At 36.3% G+C, this 23,184-nt stretch overlaps 1 protein-coding gene and 1 long non-coding RNA gene across 2 annotated transcripts in view; one reads left to right on the top strand and one right to left on the bottom strand.

Moving 5' to 3' along the window:
• Cntnap2 (contactin associated protein 2) overlaps positions 1-23,184 on the top strand; it is a 2,081,518-nt gene that overhangs the window by 1,073,486 nt on the left and 984,848 nt on the right. The window lies entirely within an intron of this gene.
• LOC143272296 (uncharacterized) lies at positions 2,472-22,711 on the bottom strand. The gene is made up of 3 exons (XR_013049732.1): positions 22,572-22,711; positions 4,494-4,704; positions 2,472-2,576 (listed from the first exon to the last, which is right to left on the bottom strand). It is a non-coding gene; the product is annotated as an uncharacterized LOC143272296 (long non-coding RNA).

The raw sequence follows: 23,184 nt of genomic DNA, 5'->3' as shown, positions 1-23,184 counted from the left end.
GAAGCTCTGCATCTCCCCCAAGCAATAAGATGTGCCTTTAAGTGGATCATGTAGCTAAAAAGACAAATATCCCACTATCTCAGGGCCTCATTTTAATATTTAATTTTACTTTGGGTATATCCTGGTACACCAGAGAAATGCTTTATTTATTTCATTTTCTAGCCTTAATTTTGTTGCTGTGAAATACGCCAAGCACTTTACTAAGTGTTCAATTGGTTCTAATATAAGGAATATAATAAAGTTTAACTTTTATGAATGAGTTTGTAGATTCAAAGCTGCTCTGCTGTAATGGTAATACCAACTTTGAACCTGATTCTTTCAGCCTAGGCAAATGGTTGGGTAGCAAAGCAATTCTTTTCCTATTGAGATCCCTCCTCATTATATTCATGTGGGGAGTGAAACTCCTGCTTATAGGGAGTTTATGGGTGGGACACACAGACCCCAGTTGTAACCATGAGTATCTAAAGTGGCTTATAGAATGATCATGACCAGCCATCTATTGTTGTTTTACCTTAGTTACACTTTAAACTACTAGTAGCCTGGCTGCTAATGCCATTGCCTGGGGAGAATTGTGTTCCCCCCAGATACTGGCTCTGTTGTTGCCACAAGAGGTAGTTCTAACTAAATCTCTATAGTTCTAATAAAACTCAAAATTCAAAGGTTAGGATGAAAACCTGTGAACTTCGACAATTAAGAGTAGCAACTGGCTAACCTGCTCTCTTTGCTGGCATCCCAGAAGCCACTCTCTCCCACACCACCCGAACTAAAAAACCAAACAATGCTAAGCTCTTCCCTGCTACTTCTTGTCAACCATTTGCTAACCCCATGTCTCTGTGCGCAGGTTCATTTTATTTAATTAACACAAATGGAAGACATCTTCACATAGTTAGCAGATGCAGCAGGAAACAATGTAACACATCTTGGCCTGGTTAAACAAATATTCCACAACAATCTATCCTAGAAGAAGAAACAGTGCTGGTAATTATTTAGCACCTGTTGCCTGCTGGTCAGAGGACTTGATAGGCCACATGCTCTCTCATGTACTCTCCAGTCAGAGCTGCTGTTTCTACCTTACAACTGCTTTTTACTTAGGTTAAGGGAGGTCAGAAGATGCAAGGATGTTATTGCAGGAAAATGTCACTGATGAAATGCAGCATCACTAAAATCTATCAACTGCCAGTGCCAACATGGAATCCCCATGCCATCATTCTGCCTCTCCATGATTCTTCCCTGCTACTCACTATCACCCAGCATCCTTTCTGCTTAGCTCTATTATTTAAATTCCAGTGTAAAGGTGATTGTCAGGCAGATGAGATAGACTGTGTGCTAATACTGAAAGATATGCACACTCGGTTCTTCCCAGGCTGCCCCAAAGCCAAGAGAATAAACTGAGGAGACAGAGGAAACAATTGGGGTGGAGAGGCTAGAAAATACGAGGTAGATCTTAACTGCTGAAGAGTTGTTTCCAAGCTAGTGCTATTACTGCTTTGCAGGGAGACTTGTTAGATAAGGGAATGTTAAATAAAATAAATACCAGAAAGTATATGTGTGCCTAATGTGCTCATGACAAATATATATATATTTGTCCACAATAATACACATGAAGATATCAGGGTATTATACAGGATTTGATTATTTAAAAAACTCATTTAAAAAATTAATTTCTATGGAATTAACTTTATTTGTTCTATATCCTTAAAGTATTAAATGCATTTACTATTGTGTTATTATGAAATTATTTTAAAATTAGGGAACAATGTATACTACAACATTTAAATATAGGATGTGATCGATTTATATAAGATCTGACTCTTTGGTTGACTTTATAATGGGAATAATATAATTGAAATAACTTCATTGTTCTCTAGCTTGAGGTCAGCATCTTGTCTATATTGCTGTGTTGCTTTTTATTTTATAGACACCCATTTCATCTCATACAAAGGCCTATAATATTAATTTTTCAGGAGAAAATATCCTTTTCCCAATTTGCCATGTTTGTTTTGATTTTATACGTGTGTGTATATATATATATATATATATATATATATATATATATATATAAAAAACACATGATTTGACATATATACATATATACATACATATATACATACATACATACATACAAAATATATGTAAATATATCTTGTATATAAGTTTTAGGAATGGACTGAAGGTTCAAAAGGCAGCATTCATAGTTAACCTGAAAATTCCAAGTTGCATATGTAAACACAGAGTCATTTTATTCACATGGAGTATTAGAGCCCACTGATAAGCATTAAAAACTAGTGCATTGTGCCTGGTTAGCATATTAAATCCATACAGTTTTGTCACTGACTTTTATTTGTATTCACTTGACAGGAAAAGTCTGTTTGAATGTGTTTTAATAAGATAATTTAAAACTTTACATAAAAGCTTACACAAATTTCCTTTGTAGTTATCTGTCTGGAAATGCAGTTCTTTACTTTATTCATGCTCAGGTGATTGTGGGTTGAATGCCAGTCAATCCACATTTTGCTTCTTTGTTTACATCAAATGTATCTCCTCTCATAAATGGTTTCCTTTTCCCTTCTGTAGACCTTGCAGAGTGAATATTATATATTCAATTAAATCATATACAAAGGCAGCTGCTTAGTTTTCACCCAACTGCAAAACTTTACATTGCTGGGTTAAATATTTGTCTAACACATGTTTGCTAACGATAAGTTGTCAAGGTTTTGATATTCAAAAAAAATTTAAGCCATAGGTAATATACGCTTCTCTTTTCTCCTTTTTTTCTTCTCTTCCTTTAGAAAAAGTATAGTACCTGAACTGTGTTCAGCTCACCCATCATTTTTTATAATTACATTTACATTCATCACTGAATTCCCCTATTTGAATTCCAGCAGGGAAGAATGGTGCCTGTGTAGTTACTTTTAAAAAAGAAGCCAGCAGATAAGCAATTCTTAGCAAAAGCGTTGAGCATTTCTGTATGCTTAGGCTCAAGTTTAATTCATTAATTAAAATAAAAATGAATGGGTTAATTTTCTCCTCTTTAATTTCAGAAACATTAACCAAAGCTTTGTGATAGCTAAAAAAAAAAAAAACACTTCTTGTGCAGCAGAGGCTGAAATGAGCCATTATAAAGATCATTCCAGACTCGTTTGTGCCTGTTATCCACAGGTGAATGCCTCCAAGCATCAGTGTTCACTCCTCCTTACTGTTAGCCTTCTGCTTTCTGTCTATCAACTGTTACTATCAGACATAATATGGTAAAACTTTATGGAGATATCTTTATGGAAACGAGCTTTGTGAATATGGAGAAGAGACAAGACAGAGATTTTAGGATATGAAGTGTATTTTTTCACACTAGTGTCAACTCAATAACCTTAGGGACTACTCTAGTTTATATAATAAATTTTAAAATCCTTAGACTGAAATTTTTACATAGTCTGTCCCAACTTTGTATTTCAAGCCATTTTTTTTTCAACTGAATTTTTTGATCCATTTATTTGATAATAAAGCAATAGTGGTGACCTCACTTTTCAAACATTGTGTTCTTCTATCTTCACTCAGTTTTATTCACTACTCATAGCACATCCCCATGCAGTAGTTTTATTAACATCTTTAATAGCAGTGACTGATTGATTTACTCATCATATGTTTGTGATTAAAGAAAAATACATGGTGGGCACTGAGGGTAAAGAAAGAGCAAAAAAAAAAAAGTTTCTAACAAAGAGTCCAGAACTAGTGAAAGAATTATAATTTCAGAGGCAAAATATTAATTCCAAAAGTCAAGGATAAGACCTGTTCTGCTTTCCAATGGCAACAAATGCTTTGTCTCTCTATGCAAACTAAAGGAGCCCCTTCAACATTCTCACGACAATCCTTTCCCTTTGCTGCTAAGTGTATACCAGTCAACATGAACAAACCTTGGTGAGTAGACTTGGTTAACATGTTCTCAGGGCTCAGTCCATCTTAGAAGACTTTTACATTACTTTTTTCTAGAGAAGCTTTAACAAAATAAATACAATGGAACTAATAAGAAACAAAAAAAACCATAGAAAGACACTCAACAGTCCAAACATGAGGATATCTGAATGTTTAAAAAGCAAAGTGAGGTAAACTACTTTGAAGGGTTTCAACTTTAGAAGCATATTAGGAAGGTTTCAACTTTAGAAACAAGTTTTTCAATAGTTCAAAAAAATCTTTGCATATGAATTTGTACCCTAACAAAGGTATCTTGTGTGGTGTTGTACATTAACCTTAGGACTTTTTCTTTGTTTGTTTCCTAACCAGCTTGTGAGGTACATTGAACAAATAGGTAATATTCCAAATATTTCTATTTGAAGGACAAAGTGGTACCCCTAAAAGCCCAAGTTATATAAAATTAAAGAGCATGGAGCACAGTACCCTGCCTCCCAGTTCTGCCTTAAGAGCTCTTGTTGTTTGATGCTCTATCTGAATTCTCACAGGAACTCAAAGCTGATATTATAATACTTTGATGACAAGCTTACCTGTAACACATGTTCTTCCTTAGTCTTAGGCCAAGTACAATGCTGAGAAAGCATCCACGCATCTAATCCCACCATGCAGTAGATACCACTGAAGATCCACACTGAGATGCTAGGCAGGAGCTGGTGGCGGGGAAGAGATGACATTCTCATCCTCACTCCCGGTCTCTGACACCATTTCATGATCCACTAAATTACTGTCACCGCTTTCATCCTGGAAAAGAGTTCTCTCATGAGCCTATACACCCAGAATTGTAGAATTAAGTTTAAATAAATGTAATTAACCAATTAGTAAGTAACATCCTAGTTTCAGTCATTTCATAAGAAGAGCACTTACTGCCAGCACCGAGTTCTTTCCCATAATTACACACGTTGGAGTAAGTATGTGACAGGTGCTGGAGAACTACATGAAATATAAATTCCCATATATTTTGTATATTTACAATCAGCATATTTCTAATAACTTGAATGGAGTAAGGAAACACAATTTTGTATAGAATCCTTAAATGTGTCTTCTCATTTTTTTTTTTCCTTCAGAAGCAAAAGACAAAGCAGAATTTAGAAATGCACCAAAAGAGTGTATTGATTCACAAAGTAAAGTGGGCTGTGGTATACTATCTCAAATTTTCCTATTCTCCGTGCCATGGAATCTCCCTCAAAGTGGTTCATGAGTTTTGGTTGACAGATGTGCTTTTTATACATGTGATGGTGTATCCATTTCCCACACCAAAACTGAATGATTTGTTGTAAAATTGTGACAGACACTCAACTCTCATGAAGGCAAATACTTATATATTCAAAATTAAATTTGTTTCTATTGAAAATTCCCTCTCCATCTTATTACTGTATCTCGATCTTGTCTCTGTCTCTTTCCCTCCCTTCCGTGTGTGTGTGTGTGTGTGTGATATTAAATTATTCTACTGAAATTTGTGACATGAAAAATGTATTCTACTTCTGGATGTTACTCTCCATCTCAATTCTGCTTTACAACACTGTGATATCAGTATGAGCATGAGTTGAATGAACACATTTTCCATACATGTAGCCTGACCTAGACACCCTGACTGCTGGCCTAAAACCTAGACTTGTGCTGGGCGGTGGTGGCGCACGCCTTTAATCCCAGCGCTCAGGAGGCAGAGGCAGGCGGATCTCTGTGAGTTCGAGGCCAGCCTGGGCTACCAAGTGAGTTCCAGGAAAGGCGCAAAGCTACACAGAGAAACCCTGTCTCGAAAAACAAAAAAACAAACAAACAAACAAAAAAAACCCTAGACTTGTGCAACCCCACTTTGAAATAGAAAAACGTGTGTATTGGTCAGTGAGCATGTGCTAAAATATTTTAATTCAATTAAAGCATATTTAATAAAATAAGGCTTGCCAAACACCCATACATTTTTTTAACTTTGTAATAACTTCCACAAAAACAAAAGCATGACTATTTTAATGTAGATTTTCATTTTTGACCATATAAGTTGATTTTTGTTCTGATAAAAGGAATGGATAGACAATTAATCTATTAGAGCACTCTATTAAGCCAGTTTATTCAAGTCATCCATTTTTACTGCACTGGAGCAATTTGTTAACTTTGGCTCTGTACCAAATTTTCAGACAATTTATTTTCTCAGCAATCTTTTCCTTTTAATTTGGTTGGGTCAGTTATTGTTTCTGTTGCAATGTTTCTGTATTATATTGGACATGAAATATAGAAATTTATTTCTTTATTATTTGATAATTAGATCAGTTTATATACAATGATGTATAAAGTAAAAATAGTTAAATGCATAAGTATTATGGATATATTAGTTTCTAAATATAAAAATTACAGACTTTATCTTCTTGACAAAATAGAATAAGTCCTGTTCCATTTTTCATGTCCTGTTCCTAGAGTAATACTAGGTCAAAGCATAACTTATTAAATAAGTAGAAGGGAAGTAGGAAGGAGGGGGAAGGGGAAAATAGTCATTTGAACAACCTGGGAATTTCACAATTATAGCTGTAATAAAGTTCAGATCATGATGAAGTATTTTAAGCAGTAAATTATGTCTATGTTATTAGAAGGCAAGGACTATTTTTGATGTCTGTAATTAACTTACCTCTCTGGAGAACAGTGTTAAATATACATATTTATTATAGGCTGAAATTCTAATTAATAATATATGTTAGGTTTCTCTTAATTCATCTGTGTTCTTCCTCACTTTGCCCCCTCCTTTATAAATCAGCTAAGCCTTAATTGGCTTGGATGTACTAGAACTCCAAGCTAGCAGCTCAGAGTGTTCTATCACAGAAATTTATTAAACCCAAAGTATCAAAGCTAAATCTTCTGCAGTGGCCAAAACCAGATAAGGACTGAATAAATCTGCTTCTCCCAGACAAGGATCCTATAAATTAAGGGCAAATGGGCAAGTGTTTGGACAACATGAAATTTAAGGGGAAAGTCGTCTTTCAGACTCCACCAGTAAATCCCCTTTAAAGACCTACATTGTGTTCAGTAAGTTAAAACATAGCATTTTGCTGGTGATTGATCATAAATTAATTTGCTTTGATTCAATCAGCTAATAAAAACAAAAGAACGAATGAATGACATCAGCAAACATCGGGTCATATACCTGTTGCTTTCAGCTAATTTTTATAACCCATCCCCTCAGAAATAGCATGTTAGGCATGCTTTGAGAAAATTGAAGCAACTGCCGTGTGCTCAGGAGATGTGGCTTGATGGTGATGTTGTCTTTATGCAATGTCCATTCAGCAAGTGTGCAGGTATCATGTCTGCAGTGCCTGCAGATTCCCACACACACCTGGCTAACTTACAGTAGTATGCTCTGTGCCAAGCATGCCTCCATATTGTCAAGATATGGCAGGGAAACTAGCTTCCCTCAGGATTCATAACGCACATTTCATCTTCGTCATAATTTTAACCAACAGCCCTTGTTAAGATGTCTGCTTCCCCTCTCAACCTCATTAGTTATTAAAATAACAGCTAAAATGAATGTTTTCATTTCAGATATTAAAGGAAAAGTTCTTTGTTTTAAGAAAATTCTGGTCTAAACCCCAGGATTTAGAATAGGTTCCAGGACTTCATGGATTGTATAGGAGTAAAAATCTAATTGTCACTATACTTTATGGTATTGACACACTCAGTAGCTCCATCGATTCAGTTTGTTTTCACTCTGTTAGAAACATGAGACCCTTAGCGATGGCAGAATTCTCATTTTTAATTTACTTTGCTTTCTATATTGCCCGTTAGTGAATTATTCCATTTCAAAGGTAAAAATATATCTTTCCACATGGAAAAAAGTCTTAAATTAGGCAGTAGACAATATGATTATTAACCATTATTAGGTTAAATGATAGTATTACATGTAGTAGTTCACATCACACAGCTTAATAAATAGAGGAACATATTAATTTTGGATTCAATATTCAACACTCATGATAAGACTAGCACTTGAATTGCCCTCAGTAACAATTAATCCACCAAATAAAGCCATATACTATCAACCACAATATGTATAGCATGATATTTTATATGCAGCACTGAGTCTTGCTTTAAGAAACTCTTAGTATATGCATGAGCAAGGAAAATATTTTCATGAAGGGAATTATTTCCCTAATTTGGACTAATATTTTAGTAAAACAAAAAGTTACTTTATTGCATTTTCCTCAGTTCAGTCTTGTGAAACTCTCCAGTCTTGACTACAGCATGTTGTCTTTAGCAGTTTTTATGCACGTTGGACTTTAGCAGAGCTAGAACGTCCACCAGTCTGTAATGACATCTGGAGGATTGGCATCTGCACTGGGAGCTCAGCTTGTCATTTATGATGATATCCTTGTCTTTCACTCCAAGTTTCACCTATATCTTTCTGGTTGTAAGAGTCATCAAACCCTTCTGTCTTCAGTGACTATAAAAGCTAAATATTCTTGTTATTTCTGAAGGGTAAGTTCAAGAAACGTTAACAAATTTTCTGTGAGATGGCTGCTAGTATATTCTCTCTGTTGTCTCCCTCCATGGTCAACTGGCTTCCCGTTAAACATGTAGCCTGACTAGGGACTGACACCATTACTGTGAAGTTTTTCTTCCCCTTTTGAAATCTTTGTCTTCTGTGCTTCAGAGCTAGACTGTATGCAGGACAAGTTGAGCCCGGCCTTCTGACCTGAATCTTTCCCTAACACAGGATCCTTCCTTGCCATCTTAGAGCAGATATTCAGCAGCACCCCTGTCGCTGGAGGCTTTTCACCTGGTAAAGAGAATGCTGCTTTTTTAAGGTGATGGAATCTTTTGATTCTGGACACAGTAGAAACCTATACTGAGATAAGTAAGGTTTTTATACCCTCTCTTCCCTTTCTTTTACTAAATTAGTGATTAAAGACCATATCCTTTAATTAGCACCCGTTGACTAGATGGGGCCACCAAGCACTGCTCTGTCCACACCACTGTTTCCCATCCTAGCTAGAAATCTCATCTGATAGTTCTGCTCAGCAGACTTCCCGTCAGCCCTCCTCACAGTATTGAGTATCTAACTGCTACTTTCAGGTTGTAATTTGCTCTTTCTAGAACTTCATTCTACTAAATACTTGGTAGATTTCAGGATACTATTTTTTGTTAGAACAGTGGGAAATGAGATAATAAAGCTTCTACTTTTATTTTAAAGACCCCTGAGAGATACTTAACCAGTTGCCTGCTGTGTAAATAGTATTGAGAATGAAAAACATAAAGGAGATTTACAGTTCACTTATGACCACATGTGCTCTCAGCTTCCTACACAAAAACAGAGATAATGCTTAGCTCTCCCATGGCTATTTCTACCAAAAGCATCTTCAGAATATTTCTGTAATGAATTAGAACCTAAAGGTTTTCTTTAAAAATTAGGCTGTTTAAAAATTAGAAAGCAAAGGGCACGGAGGGTAGTTACCATTGAAAGTTGACAGTTTCCTTTGGAGGAAATCTATGTTGAGAGTATCTGTCACCAATTCTTACAAAATTGATCTTACAGAAACACATATTTGTGAAACTTGAAATATTCTCAAAAAAAATTTTAACAAACATGCTTTAAATTGTGTTAGTTACTATTTTTATTTTATCCAAAAAGCAGGCATCTGCAACATCTACCCACTAAACATTTACATATTTTAATCAATATAGTATGCAGTAATCATATCCACTTTATGTCCATCCTCTGAAGAACACTCTTCTTTCTGTCAAAGCATGGAGACCATGGCATCCATTGTCTTTAAAGGCACAAAATATTTTAAATTTTCCTTAAGAATCTATAATTAATATCACTGGTTGTTTTCATCCTTGAAGGTTAATTATTCTGCATGAATTTTCACAGTATGAAAGCAGATGGAGCCTTTTTGTTTTTTTCATGACATAGGTTCTCCATATTTGCTTACATTGGTAATAGTTGTTTAGTTGAGAGAGAGAGAGAGAGAGAGAGAGAGAGAGAGAGAGAGAGAGAGAGAGAGAGAGAAATCTGTGGATGTCACTTTGCAGTTTCTGTCGTCCCCACGACCACCATACCAATCTTGTGTAATTACTAGAAAAACCAATAAATTCGGGCTAGAGAGATGGCTCAGATGTTAAGAGCACTGGTTGTTCTTCCAGAGGTCCTGAGTTCGATTCCCAGCAACCACATGATGGTATACAACCATCTGTAATGAAATCTGGTGCCCTCTTCTGGCCTGCAGGGATGCAGGCAGAACACTGTATGCATAATAAATAAATAAATATTTGAAAAAAACCCAATAAACTCTTACCTGTCTGTCCATCCTGTCTTCATTACTGTTCAATTGCTATGAATAGACACCATGACCAAGGCAGGTTTTATAAAAGTAAGGATTTAAGTGGGGGCTTGCTTGTAGTTTCAGAGATTAATCCATGGTGATTATAGATGGAAGCAGACAGTCATGGTATTAGAGTAGTAGAACTTTACATCCCAATCCTAAGCTAGCCAGCAGAGAGAGGCGGGGGGGGGTGGAGAAGAAGGAGGAGGAGAAGAAGAAGAAGAAGAAGAAGAAGAAGAAGAAGAAGAAGAAGAAGAAGAAGAAGAAGAAGAAGAAGAAGAAGAAGAAAAGATGAGGGACTGGTTCACATGGGCTTTTGGAACATCTAACATGGCCACACTTACTCAATGAAGGTCACAACTCCTAATTCTTCTCAAATAGTTCCACAAACTGGGAACTAAGCATGTAAATATATAAGCCCTATGGGGGTCATTCTTATTCAAGCCACCATATTCCCAAATGAAATAATCAAAGAGAACACAAAGACCAGAACAAGGGAGCAAAATTCCATGAAAAACAATAAATAAGGCAGAAGGTTCATGAAACTTTTCATGTTGTTCAGTCATGTTCAGCATCTTTTAATATAATGATAGAATTTCATTAGTTTGTGTTATTTGAAAGTTACATTTAAAATTTTTCTGCCTGTTCATGTTTATTCATGATTTTTTAATAACTGAATATATTCAATAATTAATTATTGGACATCCATTGAGAAACTTGCACTATGGGTAGCCAATTTTCATCAAGTTTTCACATTTTTAGAGAGGACAATGTGTCCTTTAATTGTTGAACATTTAATCTAAATATTTTTAGATCTCAGAATCAGGTCAAGCTTATGACTGTATGATCAGCCAAGCTGATTTTCATTCAGTTGTGCAATGTATGTATATTAGATACATACAGTCCTTCTGCAGCTCATTGTTTTGGTACTTCAAAGCCAGCTTTTCCCTTTGAATTTATTTAAAAATCTACCTTATGTCTTTGACAAGAAGTACATTTCTAGGGAAAATAGCTACATAACTGTTGGAAGGAATTCCCAGTTCAAGCTTCACCTTTATATTAGCAGAAAAAAGGTGGGGGGGTGGAATTAGTTAAATGAAAATGAAGTTTGGCTGCTCCTGCTTCCTTGCCCTGTGGCTATTCTTTTGTGTCACAGCAGGGCAGAGCATTGGAAGTGCTGTGTCACCAGATGGTGGCAGGATCTGGACTGTGTCTAGAAAGAGAGACTCTAGCTGAGTCTAAGGACAAAAATAACCCACAAAATGGCTGTAAGGCCAGCCCCAGTGTGATCCATCACATAATTACAGGACACACTATTAAATACACGGAATACAGAATAGGAAGACGGCCCTGGGCCAGCAGTGACTTGTCTGCACGGTAGAAAAGGCCAAGTGCAGTCAGTGAGCAGAAGAGCTCCCCTGCCCTTGTGCTGCCCAGCCACAAGAAAGAAACAAAGTCTTTGATTTCTCAGTGATTGGGGCAGCTTCTGGAAACAAGTCTCATGACCTGAGAGTGGTTTTTAAAGGAAGACTATTTAACAAGAAGCCCGGAAGGAAATGGTCTTCTAGATATTATTTCTGTGGTGGAGCAACTGAAGGCACTTGGCTTTGCAGGCTGGGCTCCTGTGGCTAGGTCTTTCCATGTGTGGTTGTTCTCACAGGACTCTACACGAAGATGAGAAAGCCTCCCTGTACCTCCATTAGTAAGACGTACACTCTGAGAATCCATCACATATATTAATTTGTGCCTCGTTTTTTAAGATTACATCATGTGCACTAGGCTTTTATTCCATGTCCAAGGTTAAACAAGGCAGCCTGGCCATGCCATAAGCCAGCCATCTGCTGCTGCAGGGCAGAGGACACACCACAGTGAACACGGTATCTAGTTGGTTTTGTTTCGGATATTTTTCCCTTTCGTGTGTGTGTGTGTGTGTGTGTGTGTGTGTGTGTGTGTGTGTGTGTGGTGTGTGTGTGTGTGTTGTGTGTGTGTGTGTGTGTGTGTGTGTGTGTGTGTGTGTGTGTGTGTGTGTGTACATTAGAGAGCAACTGGTGATAATTAGTTTTCTGTTTCTTCTGTGAGGGTCCTCAACCTGAACTCAGGTTGTCAGGCTCAATGACACATACTTTACCCACTGAACCACCCCACTAGTCCAGTGTTTTGGGGGTTTTCTGCCCGTAAGTACAAACAGCAGCTATTTTAGAAGCCTGCTTTTCTCTTAAATAGCACTTTTGTTTAACTGTAGCAGGGTCTATTCTTTGATAAAGCAATGAAGCCCCATTCTATAGATCTTATGTAAAAATAACTGAATACTCTTGTGTTTTCTTCCCAGGCCTCTACCTATATTCTTTGTTTGGAAGGGGAAGAAGGAATCCATAATTAAGTTCAGGAACAGCTCTGGTTAGCTAGGGGACCCCACAGAGCACCTCTCTAGTCTTAGAGTCTCCATTAAAATCACAGCAGATGCATTTTTTGTGCAAGGCTTTTCTTAAGAGATAAGCTCATGGTTGATTTGCCAGTCTGATCTTTCTAAACTCTCTTTCAGCTGTAACAGTGTTGAGTTTCTCTTCTTGCTATAACACCATCTGCAACAAAGCTGGTACCTCTCAACTCAGTCAAGTTAAAAAAAAAAAAACAATTATTCAACACTTACTATGTATGGGTACCAAAATGACTACTACCATAGTTGTGATGCCCTCATTAAAATTAAAACCATTAGATAAAATATAGTACTTGTCTTTAGGGAGCCCAGAAGGAGCACAAAGGAGGGCTAATTTGTTCTAGTTGGGTTATACGCAGGTACTGGCTTCTTGTAAGAAGTCTGAGTTTATAGTCTGTGTATGAGAAAACCCTGAGAGACTTCTAACACTTTGTAAGCAGGTTCTTGAGTGTGTGTGTGTGTGTGTGTGTGTGTGTGTGTGTGTGTGTGTTTTATTGCTCTAATTGATTTAATTTAGGTTCTCTATTCCTTACTCTCTCTATCCTTCTTTCCTCTTTCTCCCTCTTTCCCTCCTTCCTTCCCTCTCCTTACCCCTTTCTCATTTCCTGTGTCCCTCATGCAATTGAATATCCTCTAAAACTCCCAAGACCCTTCAAACCCAGCATGTCCATAGCCAAACTCAGGATATGTCTACCCTAAACCAAACCCATTTCATTTGTTTTCTGAATACATTGCTAATGGCATTGTAGACCTAGATACCAGCAAAGAAGCCAAGATTCTTGATGCCATGCCTCTCTTTCTCTCCCACCATACATATCAATTAGCAAATGCAGTGAATTACATAGTAAGTTCTTTTTCTTTCTTCTCTTTAGTGTCACTAACATATTGAAACAAAAGATCAGCAATTTTTCCTCTATGGGAGCTGTTCTCAACCTATGGGTTACAGCCCCTGTGGGAGTCACATATCAGATATCCTACATATCAGATATTTATATTATGATTCATAACAGTAGCAAAATTACAGTTATGAAATAGCAATGAAATAATTTTATGGTTGGGGGTCACCACAACTTAAGAAATTGTATTAAAGGATCACAGCATTAGGAAGGTTGAGAACCACTGCTCTTTAGAGACAGATGGGAACTTTTCCCAGCCTTGCTAGCCATATGGTTACTGTTAGTACTATTGAACTTGGCTACTGTAGCATGAAAGAAGTCATGAAGAATATATTGGTTGTAGCATTTTTTAACCATTTATTATAATATAAAACTCAGGGACAAATATAAGATAAAACCTGAGACAATCACCAGGACCATGACACACCTGCCACCATTTACTGCCCAGCTCCAAAAGGATCAGGCAACTTCTCCGGAACCACTCTTTCTCGAGTCTGGGAAAACTCTATGATCCACCCTGACCAGCTGAATGTAAACCCCACCCCTTGAACCAATGCCTGACACTAATTCGTCATTGGGCTACAACATAGATAAGACTCCCATAACATTTCCCCCTTTTGTCTAATTAAAAAGGAAAGTTTCTAACTCTAGCATAGTAAAACTATATGCTATAAAAAATGATTATCAGGTAATGTTTAAATATAAAGGAAAGATAATAACCTTAACAAAAATGAAACTACATAGAACAAGAACAATTATCAAGTAAGAAATACATTCTCAATGTCCAGTCCATATATATAGTTGGCAAATTTAGAGAGATTACTCCATTAGCTGCCCTCTCCCGAGGAGTCCAAAGTTTTGTACCCAATTTACCTTCTACCATGATTTGAGACAACAGCAACTGTAACTATTTAGTCTTCAGCCTCATCAAAAATCTGAGAAAGATATGATATTACCCAAGTAAGCAGGAAGTATATGGCAAGCAATTTCCAAAATCAAGAGAAATGACAGAAACAGCTGACTGCTTGGACAGTTACCCAAAGTTCCTCTGTAACATTGAGGCATTTATCTTCAGCCTACAGGCCTAGAATACCTGACAGACTTTTGTGAAACAGGAAGTTTTTAAGGACTGTCCTACCCTATCTTGGCAAAGTTTGGTAGTCACTTTTCTTTGTGTCGTGTTTGTCCAGTTTGGACAGCATACTGTCAGCAGTTGAGGCAAGTGCAGTTTCTTGCCTAAATGGTTAGCTTTTGCCACAAAAAAGCAAACTCCATACAAAGTTTCTTCAATGCCCATTATCCTCTTGAAGTAAATTGGTGCTGTCATTGGAGTAGACATGTCTCACTGTCAAGAAAAGTCTTGAATTATTTAAACATTTTAAAAGGCATATTCTGTAGGTCTTTGAAGTGAAGATCACCTATCTATCTAAAATATATCTCTGTATGACCTTGAAAGCATAACTAACGTGACTATAAATTTGATAGTTAGGGGTGACTATTAACCTGTATTTCTTTATTATTATAAATAGTTTTCAAGGACTGAAACTTCATATCACATAATTAAACAGCTGCATAGGTATGAGCTGCATAGGTACAATACCTTAGGAAAAATTAGAAACATATATACAGTATAACAAAAATATCTTTAAATTTATATCAATATAAAAAATATCTTTAAAAAGAGTAGAAGCCTATATACAGCATAACAAAAATAACTAAGTTTATATCAACATACAAAACTCTATAACAATGTAAAATTTTTTGAGATTAATAGTTGCTTAATAGTTGTGATTAAAGTAGATTCAATAATCTACCCCTTTTCCCCCACTGTTCCTATATCCCCCTTTTTACTTTTCAGAAAGAGATCCTCAAAATCTAATCTCCTTTGAGTAGCATTTTCTTAATCATGACCAGTAACAATTTGCAATGAGCCCCCTTGAACAACAACAAATATCTATAATCCACTGAATGACCAAAACCCATCCACACCAACTCCTAAGAATGTGGACATTAGCCAGGCGGTGATGGCACACACCTTAATCTCAGCACTTGGGAGGCAAAGCCGGGCAGATCTTTGTAAGTTCCAGGCCAGCCTGGTTGTTAGAGCAAGATCCAGGACAGGCACCAAACTACACAGAGAGACCCTGTCTTGAAAAAAAAAAAAAAAAAAAAACGTAAAAAAAAAAGAATGTTGACATCATGTTTTCCAGACTATTCCTGTTAATATGGGATGCTGGCATCTTTAGGGGACCCTGAGAAAATAGAGATAATGGTCAAGTCCTGAGGAATCCAACTTTTGTCCAGTCATGGTGTGATGGGACAATGAAAGGCTATCTAAAGTCCTGGTTGAAATAGTCTAATAGGCTGAACCATCTTAATTAACTGTCTTGAGATTGTTATGAACAGTTTGTAGTCCAAAGCTGATCTTTGGATAGTGTTTGTCAGCTTATTGGCATTATCACAATCCAAATAGAATTATCATTGTGGTACCCATCATCTTTTGAAGACTTCCAAGGGAATCCAAAATAACATTAATATCATATGCAGCAGAACTTGGGAAGGCTAAAGGACCATAATCTATTAAGTACACTCAAGATATAAAAGCTTAATTTCTAAACACCTGCTTCAGACTCAAGCCTGAAATCATGTACAGGAAGCTACATGAAGCCTATGGTTAGAATTTGTTAATACTCTACAGACCATTAATATCAAAACAGAAAATTTAAATTTTGAAACAGAATTTATACCTTAAGAAAAGTTTTAAAGAGTTAAAATAAATGCAAGGGATATGAGATTAGTGACAATATAATAGTTCCTTAGTTGAATGTTTTTATTCTCCTGGAAAGACAAAAAAAAATCCTGCTCCTACCTTAATTTAGAGGAGATTTCTTTTTGCCAGGTTGAATTGCCATGTTGTTTAATGAACTATCACCTCTCCTAATCAAGAAATATCTCTTGTTTAAATCTTTATCAATCTTGATGGTATCCATAGCTTTTCTTTTCCCATGGAAACAAAAGTAAAACCTCTTCCCCAATGTAACACATATCCTGGTCTTCATTCTGAGGTTGACACATTTTTAAAGTATACAGGCTGATTTAGCTCAGCAGTTTTTTTTCCATTATCCAATTTTTTCTCTGCAGCTGTTGTTCCATTTTATTAGCATTTAAAAAATTTGAAAGTAATGAAGAATTGTGTAATCTCTAGGGGTAATTATTACCCCTTTCTGTTTATTAAGCATATCTTTTAGTGTATGATTAGATCTTTCTATAACTGTTTGTCCTGTTGTATTGTATTGGTATACCTGTAATATTTTTCTAAACTCTGCAAAATGAAATACATCCATTTGCCAAATTTAATCTCTTTAACTACTCTTAGGGTTAATTCCTGCTTGTAGTGGAGTTTGGTTATTCAAGGAACAAGTAGACCATTTCCTTTTAATTTCATTGGCTTGCTGCCAAAAATTAAAAAAAACCTTTATTCAAACCCTTGCTATCAACATGACATTTCTTATGAAATTCCAAGGCTTCTAGCACATTTCCTACCAATAGTTGATCAATTTCATTATTACCTTGTACTAGAAGGCCTGGTAGACTCATATGGGATCTGATATGTATTGTATATAGGGGATGATTTCTATTTCTGACTATTTCCTATAATCGAATAAATAAAGAAGTTAATTCTGAATCATTAGGAATAAGTTCAGTGATTTCAATATGTAAAACAACTCTTTCTTTGTATTGAGAAAGAGTAACTATATTAAGATGTTCTGGACAATCTAATAATACCATAATAGCATGCAATTCTGACTTTTGAACAGAATCATAAGGACTTTGAGACAGCTTACTTAAATTTCCTGATTTATAATCTGCCTTTCCTGATTTATTTGTATCAATGTAGAATGTAGGGGCTGCAGATATTGGTGTTCCCTGTACAATGTGAGGAAGGACCCAACTGTTTCTTTTTATAAATTGAAGTCTTTTGCTTTTGGGGTATTTGTTGTTAATCCCTCCCAAAAAAATTACTGCAAGCTCTTTGTCAGAGTTCATTTTCTGTCTATAATGAGGAAATTTGAGCATTAGTTAAAGGTACTACAATTTTGGTGGGGGCATTCCTGTTAATTAATAAGTTTCAATTTTCCTTTTAGAATCAATTCAGAAAACTTTTCAACATAGATCTTTATTTTTTTTTACTCTATGTGGCAAAAATATCCATCCTAAAATGTTGTCTTCTCTCTACATAAGAATTCCAGTAGGAGAATGAGTAGAAGGTAGAATGATTAGTATACAATCAACTCTGGATCCAAGTGATCCACTTGTGCATCCTGGAATTTTTTTTTAAACAGAGCCAATTCTCTCTCAGCTTCAGCTGATAATTTTCATGGACTATTTAAGTTCTTATTACCTTATAATGTTTAAAATTAATTACTTAGTTCTTGGGTTTTAATCTAATTATGGGCCATAGCTAGTTAATATCTCCCAGCAATCTTTGAAAATCATTAAGAATTCTCAATTGATCACTTCTGATTTTTACCTTTTGTGGTTGAATTTTTTGTAAACCTATTTTATATCTTAGGTAATTAGTAGAATCTACTCTTTGTATTTTTTCAGGAGCAATTTGTAAGCCTCAGCAAGGCAATACTTTCATTTCTTTAAACATTTTTTTTCCTAAGGTATCTACAATTGAATCAGCAAGTAAGATAGCATCCATAATGGTAAATTATAGATTGAGAAAGCTGTTTTTGAATTATTTCCAATGGCTATTGTACAAAAAAGAGGCACAAGGTAGGGTTGTTTAACATCCCTTTTATGAGAACTTTCCATTTATACTTTTAACAGGCTGGGAATTATAAGTAGGAACTGTGAAGGCAATTTTTTTATCTATCCTGTTCTTGTAAAGTTATAACAAAAAAAGCAGTCTTTTAAATCAATCACTGTGATAGACCATCCTTTAGATAATAGAGAAGGCTGGGGAATTCCAGGCTGTAGAGAGCCCATTGGCTGAGTAATTCTCAAATCTGTTAACATTCTCCATTTTCCAGATTCATTTTTAATAACAAATATGGGAGACTAAGGACTGGTCAATTCTTCAGTATGTTGAACATTTAGCTACTCCTGTACCAGCAGTTCTAATGCCTGTAATTTTTCCAATGTTAAACTCCACTGTTCCACCCAGACAGGTTTATCCACTAACCATTTTAAAGGTAGGGCTGTTGGTACCTTGGAAAGGTCACTACCTGTTGAGTCCCATTTATGTACAATTGAACAGTCTGTGACCACTCTTGAGAATACCTTCTAATAATTCTCTCAGAAGCATACTACATGTTATGGTTTGTTTCTGAGTTTGAAGGAATGTTCTTCTGTGTTTTCCATTGCTGTAATAAATCATGTCCCCATACGTTCATTGCTGGGGGATATCTTTCTGTACATTGTGAATATATGTTGTTCCCATTGGTTAATGAATGAGCTGCTTTGGGCTATGGCAAGGCAGCTTAGAGGCTGGCAGGAAATCCAAGGAGACAAGAAAGAGAAAGTCACCAGGAGAGACACCAGCCACTGCAGGAGGAAAAACAATATGCCAGCAGACCGGTAAAGTCACAGAACACATGGCAAAACATAGATTAGTAGAAATGGGTTACATTACAGGAGCTATCTGGGTGGGACTGGAGAAAACTTTTGACTACGGTTCATTGCTATGGTAGTCACATATGGTTTTAATTTTCCTCTCTGTCCTTCTGTCCCTATGCATTTGTCTCATCTTGTGCTTTGTTTTACCTGAGATAAAGTTCCAATCCATAGAAGCTAAAAATTTACTTTCTAAAGAGGCCAATTTGGATGCCAAGATTTTGGTGCAAGTATAAGTATATCTGCTCCTATGTCTATCAAACTCTCAATTTCAATGCCATTTATTTGTTTTTCTAACTTAGATTTTTGATCATTTATAGAAGTTGGCCAAAATATTTGCCTTATAGTTTCTCCTGAAAATTTTGTTTTATCTTCTAAAGTGTTTGTATCATCATGAGCAGTATGATTTTTCACAGTAAACATTAGTTCCTTTAATTGCTCTGTAGAAGAGTTTCCCCCATAGTAACAGGGCATGATTGAACCAAATTTGACATGGGATCTGAAAGAGGCCCCCCAAGGTGCTTCCTAATGGCAAAGGGTTACCTTGCCTGTCGCTTGTTGATCTGTAATCATTAGTCCAATGTCAGCCTTTGCTGTACCTTCTATATACTCCAGAAGGATGGGGCCTGAAGTGGGTAGCCATTCCAGCTTTGATCTGGAAGTTCCAACCCCCACTGAGGCTTTGGTAACTGTCACACTGACAAGGCAGGGCCAAGGGAAGACCCTGAAGACCCAAGATCTGGATGGGCTGGCTCTTTTGGTTCCTGGACCCAGGATGCTGAATGTAGACCGAGCAGAGTTCTTCAGAGAACACCACTGGACTGCGCTACACCTTTCCCATACCCTGTAGCCTATCCCTTCACTTGTGAGTTAACCCCACAAAATAAACCTCCCTTTTAACTATGTGGAGTGGCCTTAATAATTTCACCAATAGGGGCCTTCTGTTTGGATTATCTTTAGAAAAAACATTGTTTCTAGGAATGTGTTGCCTACAATCCCTTTTTAAGTGACTTGTTTACCACAATTAAAACATCTGACATTTTTATTTTTCTTAAAGTATTTGGAAATCACCTCTCCTAGGCAAGTATCATCATAAGTATGATAGTCAATATCAACTATATTTTGGATCCATTCATCTATGGGTGCTGATCTTGCCTTTAAAGGCCTGATTACCCTTATACATTGTGAATTACCATGTTCAAAAACCAAAGATTCAATTAGTATTTGTCTAGCTTCTGAATTTGATATCATTCTATTTACAGCGGAAGCCAATCTTTGAAAAAAAAAAAAAAAAACAGTGTATAGTTTCAGTAAATGACTCAATTCTCTTTCCAGCTCCTTCAATTCTATCCCAAGCATTTAAAGGTGCTGTACAGCATAGAGCCAAGGTGTATTCACCACATATAGACTGTCTTTGCACATCAGCCTAATCACCCTCATCAAGAAATTGACCTCAGTAAATTTTAGTATCTCTAGCCCTACTTCATTTTGCCATAACCCTAACCTCATCTTTCCACCAAGTTCTCCATTGTAACTGAGGACCAACTTCCAATACTGCTTTAACTAAATATTTCCAGTCTTGTGGAATAATTCTTTTACTAGTTGCCCGTGAATTTAACAGCTGCCTCACAAAAGGTGAATGCATAGCATATGAAATAATTGCTTCCTTAGATCTCCTCCAAGCTAACATTTTGACATGATTCCAGTAAGTTCTTCCATACCATATCCTTGAGGATACCTATCATTTTGTGGTTGTTCCTGTATGGTGACTGGATAAATTAAGGTTGGTTTTCTGATAACCTTGGGCTGATCATCTTCAGTTTCACAATGTAATGGTGAAGTAGGTTCTGCTTTAAATTCCTCTGTCTATGTCTGAATATTTTATTATCATTATTAGCAAGTTTTTCCAAGGCTTGTAACTTATCAGTAAATTTTTTTTATTATTTTCATTATTTAGTATTTCTAAGGTTTGTATATTACCAGTCACATTTCAATTATTTTCATCAGCAAATATTTCTAAAACTTTTATTTTATCAGTCAAAATTTTATTATTTTCCCTTAGTAATTACTTGTAAAGCTTGTATATTATCTGTAGCAACCTTTTCTAAGGCCTATATGCTATGAATAATAAGATTTTCTAGGTTTCTAAGTATTTACAAGTCATTTTTTTCTTATTTTCATCAGCAAATATTTCTAAAGCTAGTATTTTATCACTCAAAATTGTATTATTTTCTTTAGTAATTACTTGTAAGTCTTTTCTAAGGCCTGTATCTGTTAATAGCAAGTTTTTCTAAGATTTGTATCTTATCAGTCAATTTCTCATACTTGAAATTGATACGAACCATTTTAAGGATAAAATTTGAATTTCTAAACTGATAATAATTATGAGCAACATTATATTGATCCCAGCTTTGTTGTTTTATCTCCTCATTTATTTTTTCTATTTGCATCCCATCTAGAGTAGCAGTAATCAGGGGTCTAATTCCCTGCATTGTGATATTTCCAATTTTTAACATGGGGAAGATTTTAAAATTATACTTTCCCCCTTTCTATCCTTTTTTAAACTTTATTTTTATATTTAACTAATCAAGTAATTAATTAGTTAATAGCCTAGTTCACAGTTTAAAAACTCCCAAGTGTCTTACCAGCTCTGATGCCAATTCTCAGAGAACTGGGTTGTGCAAAGGTATTCAGATGTAGTGACTACGTTTGACCAGCAGGTGGAACAGGTGCAGCACTAAGGCAGCTCAGGTTCAGCATGCTGAGTGAATGCACAAAGTAGCCAGACTAGATTCAGCTCTGGTGCCTGTGAGCACTGAGCAGTATTGGCCTGGGACTGGGACTTTGTGCCTGGGAAAGTAACAATGGAAAAACCCCTGAATTCAGGAAAGCAGGCTAGGAGCGGGGAGGAGAAATAGTGGGGAAGTGGTGGCTGCAGCCAGCGTGTATGGCAGAACCAACTGCCACACGTTGAGTGCCAGATGTAGTGATTTCTTTTACCATTATTATAATATAAAAATCATGGACAACTATAAGATAAGAACCTGAGACAATCATCATGGCCATGACATACCCGTCACCTCCAGGCTCCAAAACGGTTATGCAACTATCTGGCCTTGCCTCGAATTCTTTGGAAGCCAATCTTTCTTAAGTTGGAGGAAACTCTATGATCCATCTTGACCAGCTAAATGTAAACCTGGCCCATTGAACCAATGCCTGACTCTAATTAGACATCAGGCTAGAGCATAGATAAGATTCCCATAACAATTGGTGAGTGAGCATGGCTGGATTTCTGAGAAGATTTTATGACAACAGGTGACATTTGACCTAGGGACTGTAGTCACCTACCCATAGTTCAGGTCTGTCTCAGTTTTCAACTTCCTCCTGGGTTGATAATGCAGCAAATCTCCCTTAGCCCCATAGACTTCTTCCATTCTTCAGTTCTTCCATTCTGCAATTCTTCCTTCCTATAAGTACATACACTGCAGATTAACCAACTCTGATTATGTGACAAGAAACTCCTATCTACTATAGAACTAGTTGTTTTGTCATAATTCACAGAGTTCTCCATGGCCCACCTGGGCTCTGTTTCATCTCCATGTTGTTGTTGGTCACTGTGGCCCTCAGATATGGTGGTGTTTGATTCTGGCCAAATGTCTTCCATTTTTCCTAGACAGTTGTAGTTGTAGCATAGCATCGACATGGGAAAGATGGTTTTATACGCATTCTTATTTGTTAAGTTGAGTCACTTTCATGACAAGGCTACTTTTTGAACAAGCACTGAACGATAGGCAGCCTGTCATGCCCATCCAGCAATTTTGTGAATACTTTAGATTCAAACTCAGGTTCTTGTGCTTCCAAATGAAGCACTTTATTCTCTGAGCCATCTCTCCAGGCCTGATTATGTTGATTGATAACTGTTAGACTATATGCATAATAAACACATGACAATCCCAAGTAT

The sequence above is a fragment of the Peromyscus maniculatus genome, chromosome 3 (genome assembly GCF_049852395.1).
Source record: "Peromyscus maniculatus bairdii isolate BWxNUB_F1_BW_parent chromosome 3, HU_Pman_BW_mat_3.1, whole genome shotgun sequence".
Classification (NCBI taxonomy): domain Eukaryota; kingdom Metazoa; phylum Chordata; class Mammalia; order Rodentia; family Cricetidae; genus Peromyscus; species Peromyscus maniculatus.
Note: the sequence above shows the minus strand (reverse complement) of the source record. Positions and strands in the feature narration are given on the sequence as shown.